Source organism: Scyliorhinus canicula, chromosome 11 (genome assembly GCF_902713615.1).
Source record: "Scyliorhinus canicula chromosome 11, sScyCan1.1, whole genome shotgun sequence".
NCBI classification, from domain to species: Eukaryota; Metazoa; Chordata; class Chondrichthyes; order Carcharhiniformes; family Scyliorhinidae; genus Scyliorhinus; species Scyliorhinus canicula.
In genome coordinates, this window is record NC_052156.1 from 91,208,424 (window position 1) to 91,223,086 (window position 14,663).

Below are 14,663 nucleotides of genomic sequence, written 5' to 3' on the forward strand. Positions count from 1 at the left end.
CCACAGGCTCACCACTCTTGTGTGAAGAAGTGTCTCCTTATCTCTGTCTGAAATGGTTTACCCTGAACCCTCAGACTGTGACCCCTGGTTCTGGACGCACCCATCATTGGTAACATCTTCCCTGCATCTACCCTGTCTAGTCCTGTTAGAATTTTGTAAGTCTCTATGAGATCCCCCCTCATTCTTCTGAACTCCAGCGAGAACAATCCCAACCTAGTCAATCTCTCCTCATATGACAGTCCCGCCATCCCTGGAATCAGTCTGGTAAACCTTCGCTGCACTCCCTCGAGAGCAAGAACATCCTTCCTCAGAGAAGGAGACCAAAGCTGCGCACAATACTTCCAAGTGTGCCCTCACCAAAGCCCTGTATGATTGCAGCAACACATCCCTGCTTCTAAACTCAACCTCTTGCATTGAAGGCCAACATACCATTAGCCTTCTTTACCGCCTGCTGCACCTGCATGCTTACCTTCAGTGACTGGTGCACAAGGACACCCAGGTCCCGCTGCACACTCCCCTCTCCCAATTTACAACCATTCAGGTAGTAATCTGCCTTCCTGTTTTTGCTTCCAAAGTGAATAACTTATCCAAATTATACTGCATCTGCCATTAATTTGCCCACTCGCCCAACCTGTCCAGATCATGCTGTAGGATCCCTGCATCCTCGTCACAGTTCACCCTCCCTAATTTGGTATCATCTGAAAACTTTGAGATGCTACATTTAGTTCCCTCATCCAAATCATTAATATGTAGTGTGAATAGCTGGGGTCCCAGCACCGATCCCTGTGGTACCCCACTAGTTACTGCTTGCCAATTTGAAAAGGATCCATTAATCCCTACTCTTTGTTTCCTCTCTGCCAACCAGTTTTCTATCCACCTCAATACATTTCCCCGAATTCCATGTGCTTTAATTTTGCACAATAATCTCTTATGCGGGATTTTGTCAAACGCCTCCTGAAAGTCTAAATATACCACATCGTTTGGCTCCCCCTTGTCAACTGTACTGGTTACATCTTCAAAGAATTCCAACAGATTTTTCAAGCATGATTTTCCCTTCATAAATCCATACTGACTCTGAGTGATCCTGCCACTGCTTTCTAAATGTTCCGTTGTAAAGACCTTGATGGGCAGTACGGTAGCATTGTGGTTAGCACAGTTACTTCACAGCTTCAGGGTCCCAGGTTTGATTCCGGCTTGGGTCACTGTCTGTGTGGACTCTGCACGTTCTCCCCGGGTCTGCGTGGGTTTCCTCCAGGTGCTCTGGTTTCCTTCCACAGTCCAAAGATGTGCAGGTTAGGTGGATTGGCTATGCTAAATTGCCCTTAGTGTCCAAAAAGGTTTGGTTGGGTTACTGGGTTTCGGGGATAGGGTGGAGGTATGGGCTTGGGTGGGGTGCTCTTTCCAAGAGCTGATGCAGACTCAATGGGCTGAATGGCCTCCTTCTGCACTGTAAGTTCTAGCATTCTATGATAATGGATTCAAGCATTTTTCCCACTACCGATGTTAGGCTTACTGATGTATAATTCCTTGCTTTCTCTCTACCTCCCTTTTTGAATATTGGAGTGACGTGAGCTACCCTCCAATCTGCAGGGATAGTTCCAGTGTCTATAGAATCCCGGTGACCATTGGATGACCACCAATGCATCCACCAATGCATCCACCAATGCATCCAGAGCCACCTCCTTATGCACTCTGGGGTGCAGATTCTCAGGCCCTGGGGATTTATCCGCCTTCTAACCCATCAATTTTCCCAGCACCATTTCTCTACTAATGTTGATCTCCCTCAGTTCTTCCCTCTCACTAAACCTTTCATTCTCCAACATTTCTGGTATCTCATTTGTGTCCTCTTTTGTGAAGACAGGACCAAAGTATGTATTCAATTGTTCAGCCATTTATTTGTCCCTTATTATGCATTCCCTTGTTTCTGTCTGAAGGGGGCCTACATTTCTGTATTCCCAAAGATTCGGGACAGAAGCTGCACAATCTCCATGCTCCATTTGGAATGCTGATCCACCCAGCATGCACAGAGGAATATGCTCCATCGTATTTACTGGTGTTGGTCAAGGTTATTTAGCCATTTTCTTCCTCTCCTCCACTCTCTCACAGGGATTTGTTGCTCGTTCTGGGTGAGTGTGCTTTGGAGTCGCCAGGTATCGTTAAGATACCGCCACAAGTTTCAAGTTCAAGTTCAAAGCAATAAATCCATACACCAGTCAGTAAGTTCAAACAAGACACGTTTATTATATTACAATAATCTACGCATCATGCATATAAAACTATAAGACTAGGCTAATCCTACCACTAATAGGCCATATACGTATCTGGATAAGGGGACTGCCGGATCAGGGAACAACGGCCTCCAGCTTTGTCCTGGGTCCGCAGGCTTCCAGTAGTTATGGACTAAAGGGGGTCAGGAGTGTCTAATCTCGTAGCGTGCGTTGTGACACTTACTTGTTGGCGGCTACTGTCCAGACCTCTCCTCCTCAAGGTTCTTCTGCTGCAACGGTGTTCTGCTGGGAGGGCTAGCTGGTCAAGGAGAGACTGGCAGAGAGAGAGAGCTGGGGTCGGGGTCTCTGTTTCATACCTCTCTCAGGGTCTGGGCGGACCCTCTATTCACTCGCAATCGATTGGGTCTCTTTCCAATTGATTGATTTGAATTCCCCAATAACGGGGCAGTACCTCGATCACTGGGCGGTTCTTGGGACTTATTGTTTTGGACTTCCTTTGGCGCCAACAAGTCTGGCCTTCCATTTAATGTATCGATTTGTGTTAACTTGTTTCCATTGTACCTGGGGATCGCCCGGTATCGCCTCATTAGTATGCTAACTTGTTTTCTTTCACAGTGCTGTCTGGTTTCTGCAGCATTCAGAACTGGTTGCTGCAGTTGTCAGAATACACGAGCGCTTTGCAAGCTGCTTGCTTTTGCAACATGTCCAATTTCCCTGCATTCCTTGCAATCTTCCATTTTGTGTTGGGCAGTGGTCACCCCAGGTGGCTACAGATTCACACCCCAAATGGTGAACACTGCAGACACCAGACTCGATGTAAAGTGTCTGTTTTTGAATGATCCCAATATTCCCAAGAAATAGTAGTAATGTAGAATCCACATACTCAATAATGGCGTGTAGAGTAAAGGGTTAATTGTCATGTTAATGGGACAATTATGATGTCAGCCTGACATGAAGGGCCAGATGGTCAATAGGCTCCAAGAGAGCACGACAAAGAATAGTCTGCTGAATTCTCTGTTGGCAGGATCCTACGCTTTGCTGGCAGCGCACCCACATCCACAGGTTTCCCAACGGTGTGGGGTGGCTACAATGGGAAACCCCATTGGCCGGCTGCAGGGATGGAGAATTCCGCTCCCGGTAGGGGTGCACCGCGCCACGCCGGAAAACAGGTCTGACTGGGATGGAGAATCCCACCCAGTAAGTGTTCAGAAAACAATGGGCGGGATTCTCCTTCGGCCGACGTTTGAATCACGAAACACGTTTGGGCAGAGAATCGGTTTTGACACGAAACCATGGCAAGCGGCGGGTTCACGCCAATATCGCAATTCTCCGGTGCCTCGACAGTGGCGTCAATGCGTTCTACTCCGCATGTACAGTAAATGCCGTTTGCATATCATTATCGGGCCCAACCCGGGATTCTCGAAGGCCTCAGCGATTCTCCGCTACCACTTGGGGAAATTCCCGACGTCAAGGTTCACTTGTGCTTTTAAAAGTCAAGAAACAGGCGACTTGGCTGATGAGTGAGAGAGAGGAGGTAGGACACGGCGAGGTGTGACTACGGGCTGCTGGTCCTGACATTAAAAGGACAGGCTCGTGGGAGGGGGCTTCTGCCAGGGCTGGGGGAGGGGGGTGCATGACGGTAGGATGGGCCGTGGGGCAGATGTGAACTCCCATGAGACTGTGGAGGTGTCCAGGCATGTACCGCCAAAGTGTGGGGTGGTGCCAGGGCATGGAGGTGGTGCCTCACTATGTCTGGCCAGGGGGTTGCCCATCCTAACCCAGCACTGCCTACCAGTCTGCCTGGTGGGGGCCACATGGGAGTGGGGGTGAGGGGTGAGGTGGGGGGGGGGGGGGGTGAGGGGTGGGGTGGTACCAGAGGAAGTGGTGGCTCACCTGGGCCACCCTGAGGGGGTTGTGCAGCTTCTTTCGGCATTGCTGCCTGGTGCTCGCGGTGGGGCCCACGACACCCATGGCCTCTGCCATCTGCACGCAGGCCCAGTTGACGCCAGGTGATAGTGTCCTTCCCACCCTGGGGACCAAGGTGTCCTATCTCTCCTACATGGCATCCATGGCATTTCCCGCTCTGCATCCGTGAATCTCGGGGCCGTTCTCCAGGGTGGCATCTTCTTAATTGAAATAATAATAGTAATCTTTATTGTCACAAGTAGGCTTACATTAACACCGCAATGAAGTTATTGTGAAAAGCCCCTAGTCGCCACATTCCGGCGCCTGTTCGGGTACACGAGGGAGAATTCAGAATGTCCAATTCACCTAAACGTCTTTCGGGACTTGTGGGAGGAAACCGGAGCACCCGGAGGAAACCCACGCAGACACAGGGAGAATGTGCAGACAGTGACCCAAGCCGGGAATCGAACCTGGAACCCTGGAGCTGTGAAGCTAACCAAAAATGAGTGTGTTGGAAGCTGAGTTCTTATATGCAGCTTCTGCTTGTCAGCCCGCAGTCACACCTCTCCAGTGCCAATCCCGACCCCAGCGAATCCAACACTGGCATGAGTTAGAATTGCACTTGTTCCACATGGCGCGAGTGCTGACCCATTAGGCTGTCCTGAATTGCTCTGGGACCAGTGCCGCTATCAGAACTGTGGAACACCTGCCATTCAGTCCCGGCATCGGCACTTAATCTCTCAAACAGCAATTCCCGCCTGAGGTCTTTATAAATATTTCTGAATAGTTTCCAGAGAAACTATGAGCTGACTAGCTTCAAGGTATATATAGAGTAAATGAAACCTCACCAAAACATTTTGAAATATCATAACATGGAGCCCCACTGGTGTGTTACAGATCACTCAGGGAGTCTAGGTCGCCCTGCATGGTTTGGTCTGGAGCCATGGATAGTGATGGTCGAGGCGCCAATGCTGATCCCATCACTTGGCTGAGCAGGAAGGATTTGGTGGTGGATACTCAACCTGTTTGGCCAGGTTATGTCAGGTCAGAAAATCTGTCAGGTAAATCCCCCAAAATTGTAATATTTTCTGTTGGTAATATTCTGGTCATATTTTTAAATGTTAGGGTCTGTGAATGATAATTAAAGCAAATGGCTGAATGGCTATTTGAATGTAAACTGTGAATTTGATATGATAATATGCTAAGCTAGATGTCAAACAGATGTTTACCTAATATAAATTTAGTAAGGATGGGTATAGAGCAGGAATAGATTTGAATGGTCCGTTGTGATTCAAAGGATAAGATATGCAAGGTGTGAAAAAAAGGTGTCATCGGTAGAGTATGGATAAAGGGAGTGTTCCTTTCTTTTAAATTCTAAAAGCTACAGTAAAGATATCAAGTTAATTGATCCTGGGAGAGAGAAATTCTTTAGAAACTGGGTGAGATAATGTGAACTCAAAGGGAAAGAACGTATTTAAGAGGATACTGAAAATGTATGAAGTTGGTGGTTTTCGATCTCATCCGACTGCAGGAGTAGCTGGTTAACTCCCAGCAAGAAGTGTGAACAAGCTAGATCTGTAAAACCAACTGCTGGGAAACCTCAGAGAGAACCCCGAGAGAGAATTAAAGGCAGTGTGGTTATACATTTTTAAATCCAGTAGGTGTTGCTGAACAGATTGGGGAAGATTAGCTCTGAAGGTAGTTAAATTAGGATTGTTTAGAACTGTTTAACGTATTGGTACTGTGGGAAACCATTCTCTTATTTATATGTACTTCTATTTTAGCTTATTGTTTTTCCGATTCATTAATAAACATGTACTTTCCTGTAAAATGAGCACAAATAGTTGGGAACATAATTTCTGATTTTAAAACCTCTCCCCACACTAGACAAATTTCAAATACAATTGGGAGGGCAGCTGTTTCAAGTTTCCCTACTGGGTTTTGAACAGTTGGGCGTTTACCTCAGCCGGGCCCTTAACACCTTGTTATACCCCACACAGAACCTATGGGGGTAGAAGCAGTTAGCCTCCCTGTGAACTTTGTGGAGTAAGAGCTCCCCTCTGAGGGGCGGGGAGCCCATGGACATTCTAATAATCTGTAATAGAGAGGTCGGCCAGGTTTGGTACCAACACCTCAGACCGGGCTGGGATCTGAAGAGTATTTTACTTCCTATAACATGGTAATAAAACTACTTTCCGTTATCTACTCGTCTTGGACTCGTCTGAGGTCACTAAACACCTCTTTGACAAATCAAATCTCAGGGTGTTTCTCAGACCCAGAGCTTCTGGCTCAGAAGCAGGAATGCTGCCCACTACACTGCAAGATTTTCTGGCATCCGATTATTTACTCCACACTATTATAAACAGATTCTCTGACCATTATCACATTGCTGTGTGTGGGATCTTGCTGTGTGTGTTTTTAAAATTAATCCATGGGATGTGATGTGGCTGGTTAGGCCCAGCATTTATTGCCCATCCCGAATGGCCCCTGAGAAGGTGGTGGTGAGTTGATTTATTGAACCATTAGGATTGTGCACATCAACAACCTGACAGGTACCAAACTAGGAATCATGGATTTTTCTTGGAGCGGGGTGTCTTGACAGGAGTCTCCTTTTTGTAAGTCAGTATTCCGTCTGGGATAGGGCAGTTCAACAACATAGTAAGAGGAGTATAGACATTCGAGTGGAGTTCCCATTCAGGTCCAGGAAATCGCAATGTTGGAATGATTAAACGAGCATGTGTGAAATGGTGGAGTTCTCGGAATTGTGTGGGGTGCTGAGGCTGCATTGTTTAAAGTCTGCAATGTGGAACAATGTCGGGCATGAGTGAGTAAATATTGACGGACACAGTGCTGTATCAGAAAGCTGAAAGAGCAGTCACACCGTAAGTGAAAATTGATCAATCCACTCTCCCCAAGTCTATCGACCTCCATCTCACCACATTACCTGGATATGCATAAGCACTGCTAATTCACAGGATATCATCAAATAAACACAAGGTGGCAAAACATCCCACTTTGCAAAAGATTCGGAGTGTGTGGTGGAAATGAAAAATCCATTTAACTCCTATGATTGGAAATTGATGTTCTTCTTGCTTCAGAGAGAACCGAGCAGGGTTGTGAATCACTCTTCATCTTGTCACCTCCAGCACACATTCCATACAGACAGCAAGTGGTGGTGGGAGAGAGAGGAGGTATGAATGGAGAGAGGGAGGAGAGGAGAGGGAAGGAGTGGACATGAAAGAGCGGTGAGGGGAAGAGGGAGAGGTGAGGGGAGAGGAGAGAGGGAAATGCCTGGAGAAGGGTTTGGGAAGGGCAAGGGAAGGCGGACGGAGAGGGGAGGGGAGGGGGGAAGGGAGGAGGAGGGGAAAGGAAAGGAGGAGAGGGGAAAGGAGAGAAGGGGAGGGGAATGGATGGGAGGAGAGGGGATGGGAGTAGAGGGGAGGGGGTGGGAGGAGAGGGGAGGGAAGGAGAGGAGGAGAGGGGAAAGGAAGGAAGGAGAGAGGATTGGGAGGGAGGAGGATGGATTGTCACTGTGCTGAGCTTCCCACCTTCAAATCCAGCTGCTCCTCTCTCGTCCGAGCTTCTGATTCTGGCTGGCTAAAATCTGTATTGAAAATAAACCTGTGAAGATAAAAATTATCCCGAGGCAGATGTACTGCTCTATGAGCCATTTGTATAGATGGAGAAGCAGTTATAATTTGATGTTGAGGTTAACAATCCATTTAACGGCTTCAGCTGACAGGGTGAATGGTTAGAATGACACCAGGAATGGATCTCTCAGGGCAGGAATTCAGTATATGAATGATGGTCTGACCTGGAAGGTCAGGGTCACAATTTGAACTGATCCTCATGTGCATGTGTGGAGCACGTGGTTCACGTCTCCCCTGGACCGCCTTCAAGTTGTCGGGCATCAACCATATTTTCTGTGGAAAGTTGAAACCTGGGTCTTCACTCGGGTCAGTTACCAGGTTACAATTGGTGATCTTTGCAGACACCAGGAGGTGCGCCATTGAGAGAACATAAGAACATAAGAACTAAGAGCAGGAGTAGGCCATCTGACCCCTCGAGCCTGCTCTGCCATTCAGTGAGATCATGGCTGATCTTTTGTGGACTCAGCTCCACTTTCCGGCCCGAACACCATAACTCTTAATCCCTTTATTCTTCAAAAAACTATATATCATTATCTTCAAAACATTTAATGAAGGAGCCTCAACTGCTTCACTGGGCAAGAAATTCCATAGATTCACAACCGTTTGGGTGAAGAAGTTCCTCCTAAACTCAGTCCTAAATCCACTTCCCCTTATTTTGAGGTTATGCCCCCTAGTTCTGCTTTCACCCGCCAGTGGAAACAACCTGCCCGCATCTATCCTATCTTTTCGCTTCATAATTTTATATGTTTCTATAAGATCCCCCCCGCATCCTTCTAAATTCCAACGAGTACAGTCCCAGTCTACGCAACCTCTCCTCGTAATCCAACCCCTTCAAGTCTGGGATTAACCTAGTGAATCTCCTCTGCACACCCTCCAGCGCCAGTACGTCCTTTCTTAGGTAAGGAGACCAAAACTGAACACAATACTCCAGGTGTGGCCTCACTAACACCTTATACAATTGCAGCATAACCTCCCTAGTTTTAAACTTCATCCCTCTAGCAATGAAGGACAAAACTCCATTTGCCTTCTTAATCACCTGTTGCACCTGTAAACCAACTTTTTGCGACTCATGCACGAACACACTCAGGTCTCTCTGCACAGCAGCATGTTTTAATATTTTATCATTTAAATAATAATCCCTTTTGCTGTTATTCCTACCAAAATGGATAACCTCACATTTGTCAACATTGTATTCCATCTTCCAGACCCAGCCCATTCACTTAACCTATTTAAATCCCTCTGCAGACTTCCAGTATCTTCTGCACTTTTTGCTTTACCACTCATCTTAGTGTCGTCTGCAAACTTGGACACATTGCCCTTGGTCCCCAACTCCAAACCATCTATGTAAATTGTGAACAATTGTGGGCCCAACACCGAACCCTGAGGGACACCACTAGCTACTGATTGCCAAGCAGAGAAACACCCATTAATCCCCACTCTTTGCTTTCTATTAATTAACCAATCCTCTATCCATGCTACTACTTTACCCTTAATGCCATGCATCTTTATCTTATGCAGCAATCTTTTGTGTGGCACCTTGTCAAAAGCTTTCTGGGAATCCAGATATACCACATCCATTGGCTCCCCATTATCTACTGCACTGGTAATGTCCTCAAAAACTCCACTAAATTAGTTAGGCACGACCTGCCCTTTATGAACCCATGCATCTGCCCAATGGGACAATTTCCTCGCTATTTCTTCCTTGGTGATAGATTCCAGCATCTTCCCTAGTACCGAAGTTAAGCTCACTGACCTATAATTACCCGCTTTCTGCCTACCTCCTTTTTTAAACAGTGGAGTCACATTTGCTAATTTCCAATCTGCCGGGACCACCCTAGAGTCCAGTGAATTTTGGTAAATTATCACTAGTGCATTTGCAATTTTCCTAGCCATCTCTTTTAGCACGCTAGGATGCATTCCATCAGGGCCAGGAGACTTGTCTACCTTTAGCCTCATTAGCTTGCCCATCACTACCTCCTTAGAGATAACAATCCTCTCAAGGTCCTCACCAGTCATAGCCTCATTTCCATCAGTCAGAGATGGGCTGCCACCAGTTTTGCAGGGTATGCAATGTGTTCCATTAGGGGCTATGGGATTTCAGGCAACTGCATGGATGTTTCTTTGAGGGACTGTGCCAGTGGGATTCCGGCTGAGCTACAATGTCCTAGTACTGAAATAGGCTGTGATCTTGGAGGAGGATGTTTTTTCTGTGAACATTGACAAGTTTAATGCGTGCTCACACAGGCAGCCACTCAAACTGTGTTGGTCTCAACATCCCAGAAATAAACCTCGAGATGGATATCAACCACGTGTGTGTGGCAGCTCAGGCTCATCGAGCCTGTTCATCCATTCAATACAATCATGGCTGATCTTGGCCTTAAACTCCACGTTCCCACTCACTCCCCATATCCCTTCATTCCTGACACACACAAATGTGCCCATCACAGCCCATCAACAGGAATAATTAGCAATTGTTAGATGGCACCTGAATGAGTGACGTCATGTGAAGCCAATGATTGTGTGAGGATTACAAATTCTGTCTGGCAGTTGGTTTTGACAATCAAACTTATTTGTCGTTACAACAGCTCCTGGGAGTTGAAAAATAAATTGAGCACATCGGCTCCTTCGCACAAAGGAAATGATGCTCCGTCAAAATGAGGTAATTCCGTCTTTACAGAACTACAGCACTTTAAATATCACACTGCCTCTCAGACTGTGCCTTTGGGAGCTAAGTCTGGGAATTCAATTCAATGCCAACAATACACTCAGTCTGAAAACACAGAAAAACAATCAACTTTATTCCTTGTTAGACACTTTTTCATTCTCTCTCACTCTCTGCCAAACACACAGCTCTGGTTCTTAAACCATTATTGCCAGGCGAGTGGGAAACAGTGACATTTTCCGAATGCATTAACTTCACAGTTTGCAAAGGTATCGAGCTGAATAGGAGGGACTTCTTTGTGGGAAAGAGGGACATCTTTCGCAGAAAAAGTCAACCTGCCCCTGAAATTCAAACTACATCCCAACACCAAAGGTGGCAAATGTTTCCAGTCCTTTCTATCCCAGTAATTATGTACCTTGCTTATTGTGAGGGGGGCCGGTTTCAGCTCTGTTGGCTGGACAGCTGGTTCATGATGCAGAGCGAGGCCAATAGCATGGGTTAAATTCCCGTACCAGCTAAACTTAATCATGAAGGCGCTGCCTTCTCAACCTTGACCCTCGCCTGTGGTGCGGTGACCCTCAGGTTAAATCACCACGTGTTAGCTCTCCCCCTCAAAGTGGAAAGCAGCCTAAGGTCATCTGGGACTATGGTGACTTAACTTCACTTTTATTGTGAGCTCCAAACTTATTTATCTTCCTGATTAACGGCACCATGACACAGTGGTTAGCACTGCAGCCTCACTGCGTCAGGGTTCAATTCTGGCCTTGGGTGACGGGTCTATTTGGAGTTTCCACATTCTTCCCGTGTCTGTGTGGGTTTCCTCTGGGTACTCTTATTTCTTCACGCAGTCCAAAGATGTGCAGGTTAGGTGGATTGGCCATACTAAATTGCCCCTTATTGTCCAACGTTTATGTGGGTTACAGGGATAGGGCAGGTGTGGGCATAGGTAGGGTTCTCTTTCAGAGGGCCGCGGGGACTCAGTGGGCCGAATGGCCTCCTTCTGCACTGTAGAGATTCAATGATTCTGTGATTAGCCACTTGGTCTCCCAGATTCTTCAAGTCAAACCTACAATCCAACTCAGTTGGCCGTCTGTCCCCATTTTAGGTTGACCTAACTTTCTACAGTCAAAGCAGGAAATCCCCTTCAATGTCATTTATGTGCACCGAGAGACACTTTCAATTGAACCTTTTCAGTCCTCTGCCCGAAGGGCACGTCTGACCCACAGTGTGAAGATCTCCAGGAGACAGGTCCTGAATCCACCTCAGCCAGAACGGAGATTGAACCATCATGCTGTTGGCAGTAATGGAATCCACACCAGTCGCCTAGCCAACTGAACCAATCATCCCCCAAGCAGTCTGCGTTGGTGTGGCAACTCTTACTTTTGCATGCAAGTTGTGGTCTGGAGCTATGGAGTTACGGTACCCGGACAAGAGTCCAATGTACATGAGAAAACCAGCCGAAACTCCAACAATTTTTCAATTTGTAATTGTGAGGAAAGGATACTTTGCTCCAGGAGTGATTCCACTTACAACCAGGAATCTTTTATATTAAAACAAATTTATTGTTAACACAGTAACATCCAAGGGGGAAAAAACAGCTTTGCAATTAACAGTTAAACAGTTAAAAAAAATTAAACTGTCTCATCTCCTCTCCTCAGAACCCAGAACAGAGCTCCAAAAATGAAACTAAAAACAACAGTCACAGGGCAAGACTGAAAACAAAACTAAAACAACAGTCACAGGGCAAGACTGAAAACAAAACTAAAACAACAGACACAGGGCAGGGCTGAAAACAAAACTAAAACAACAGCCACAGGGTAGGGCTGAAAATGAAACTAAAACAAAAGCCACAGGACAGGGCTGAAAATGAAAGTAAATCAACAGCCACAGGGCAGGACTGAAAATTAAAGTAAACCAACAGACACAGGGTAGGGCTGAAAATGAAACAAAAGGACAGACCTAACCTCTCCCATAAGTGACATCACAGTCTGCCCAGCTGTTAACCCCTTAATCACAGCTTTAGAAGAACTATAATCTGGATACCTTAACCTAAGTTATTTTAATAACCTTACTGCAACAGGCATGTGTGATTTGATTTATTATTGTCACATGTATTAGTGTACAGTGAAAAGTATTGTTTCTTGCATACTGTACAAACAATGCATACCGCACATAGGGAAGGTAGGAGAGACTGCAGAATATAATGTTACAGTTATAGCAAGGTGTAGAGAAAAGATCAACTTAATACGAGGTAGGTCCATTCAAAAGTGTGGTGGCAGTAGGGAAGAAGCTGTTCTTAAGTTGGTTGGTACGTGACCTCAAACTTTGGTTTCTTTTTCCTGATGGAAGAAGGTGGAAGAGAGTATATCCGGGATGCGTGGAGTCCTTAATTATGCTGGCTGCCTTTCTGAGGCAGTGGGAATTATAGATAGAGTTAATGGATGGAAGGCTTGTTTGCATGATGGACTTGTTGCTCGTTTTGGGTGAGTGTGCTTAACACTCACTTGGCTCTGTTTCTCGTTCTAAGCTCTGGAGTCGCCAGGTGCCGTAAAGACACCGTCACAAGTTTCAAGGTCAAGTTCAAAGCAATAAAGCTGTACACCAATTAGTAAGTCCAAAACAATTAGAGTTTATTATAACACAATTATAATAACACTCATGCACACGCTAAAGATTAAACCTACTTCTACCACTAAACAACTAATACTTAGCTAAGAAGGAACTGAGAGGTCAGGGAACAAGGCCTTTGTTCTGGTCTGGTCTGCAGGCTTCGGATCACTATCAGTCGGCAAGGGTGTAAGTAATGCCGGTTTCAGGTAGCGGTCGTCGTTAGGCACTTACTTATTGGCGGCTGCTGCTCAACGGCTGATGTAGAAGACAGGGGTCTGGAGGCTGGAGTCGGAGGCCGGAGACAGGAGACTGAACCATGTGTGGGACCTTTCTTTTATAGGTCCCAGGGGGTCCGTGCCCCTTTGGGCGGGCTCCCTCACCTGCTGGGGATCGATTGGGCCTCTTCCCAATCAATATGGTTTGAACCCCCCAATCCTAGGGCCGTTCCTTGATCGCTGGGGCGGTTCTTAGGACATATTGTCCTGGGCTTCTCTGGCTCCACCGTGCCTGGTCTGCTATTGGATGTATCGATTGATACTTAATTTGTGTCCATTGTACCTGGGACTGGCCCGGTATCACCTCATTAGTATGCTAACGGCTTCTCATTTACAGCGCTGCCTGATCTCTGCAGCTGTCAGGAAACTGGTTTCTGCAATTGTCTCAATACATAATTGCTCTGCAAGCTGTTTGCTCTTTAACATGTCCGTTTTCCCTGCACTCTTTGCAGTCTTCCATTTTGTGTTCGTTAGTGGCCATCTTAGATGGCTACAGACTGGGCTACATTCACAATCTTTTGTAGTTTCTTGCGGTCTTGGGCAGAGCAGGCTCCATACCGAGCTGTGATACAACCAGAAAGAATGCTTTCTATGGTGCATCTATAGAAGTTGGTGAGGGTCGTAGTTGACATGCCAAATTTCCTTAGTCTTCTGAGAAAGTAGAGTCGTTGGTGGGCTTTAACTATAGTGTCGGCATGGGGGTACCAGAGCAGGCTGTTGGTGATCTGTGCACCTAAAAACTTGAAGCTTTTGACTCTTTCTACTTCATTCCCATTGATGTAGACAGGGGCATGTTCTCCACTACATTCCTGAAGTCGATGACAATCTCCTTCATTTTGTTGACATTGAGGGAGAGATTATTGTCATCGCACCAGTTCACCAGATTCTCTATCCCATTCCTATTCTCTGTCTCACATTGTTTGAAATCCGACCCACTACGGTGGTGTCATCAGTCAATTTGAAAATCGAGTTGGAGGGGAATTTGGCCACACAGTCATAGGTGTATAAGGAGTATAGTAGGGGGCTGAGGACACAGCCTTGTGGGGCCCTGGTGTTGAGGATGATCGTGAAGGAGGTGTTGTTGCCTATCTTTACTGATTGTGGCCTGTGGGTTAGAAAGTTCAGGATCCAGTCGCAGAGGGAGGAGCCGAAGCCAAGGCCACGAAGTTTGAGATGGGTTTCGTAGGAATGATGGTGTTGAAGGCTGAGCTGTAGTCGATAAATAGGAGTCAGACATAGGTGTCTTTGTTATCTAGGTGTTCCAGGGTAGAGTGCAGGGACATGGAGATGGTGTCTTCTGTGGACCTGTAGCAGCAGTAGGCGAACTGTAGTG

At 46.5% G+C, this 14,663-nt stretch overlaps 1 long non-coding RNA gene across 1 annotated transcript in view; it reads left to right on the plus strand.

Annotated features, from left to right (window-relative positions):
- The window catches only part of LOC119973194, a 41,851-nt gene extending 31,407 nt beyond the window's left edge, over nt 1–10,444 (plus strand). The window contains exons 2-3 of the long non-coding RNA XR_005462252.1: nt 5,031–5,194; nt 10,369–10,444. This is a non-coding gene — a long non-coding RNA (uncharacterized LOC119973194). The remainder of the gene's footprint in view (nt 1–5,030; nt 5,195–10,368) is intronic.
- Nucleotides 10,445–14,663: the final 4,219 nt, after the last annotated feature.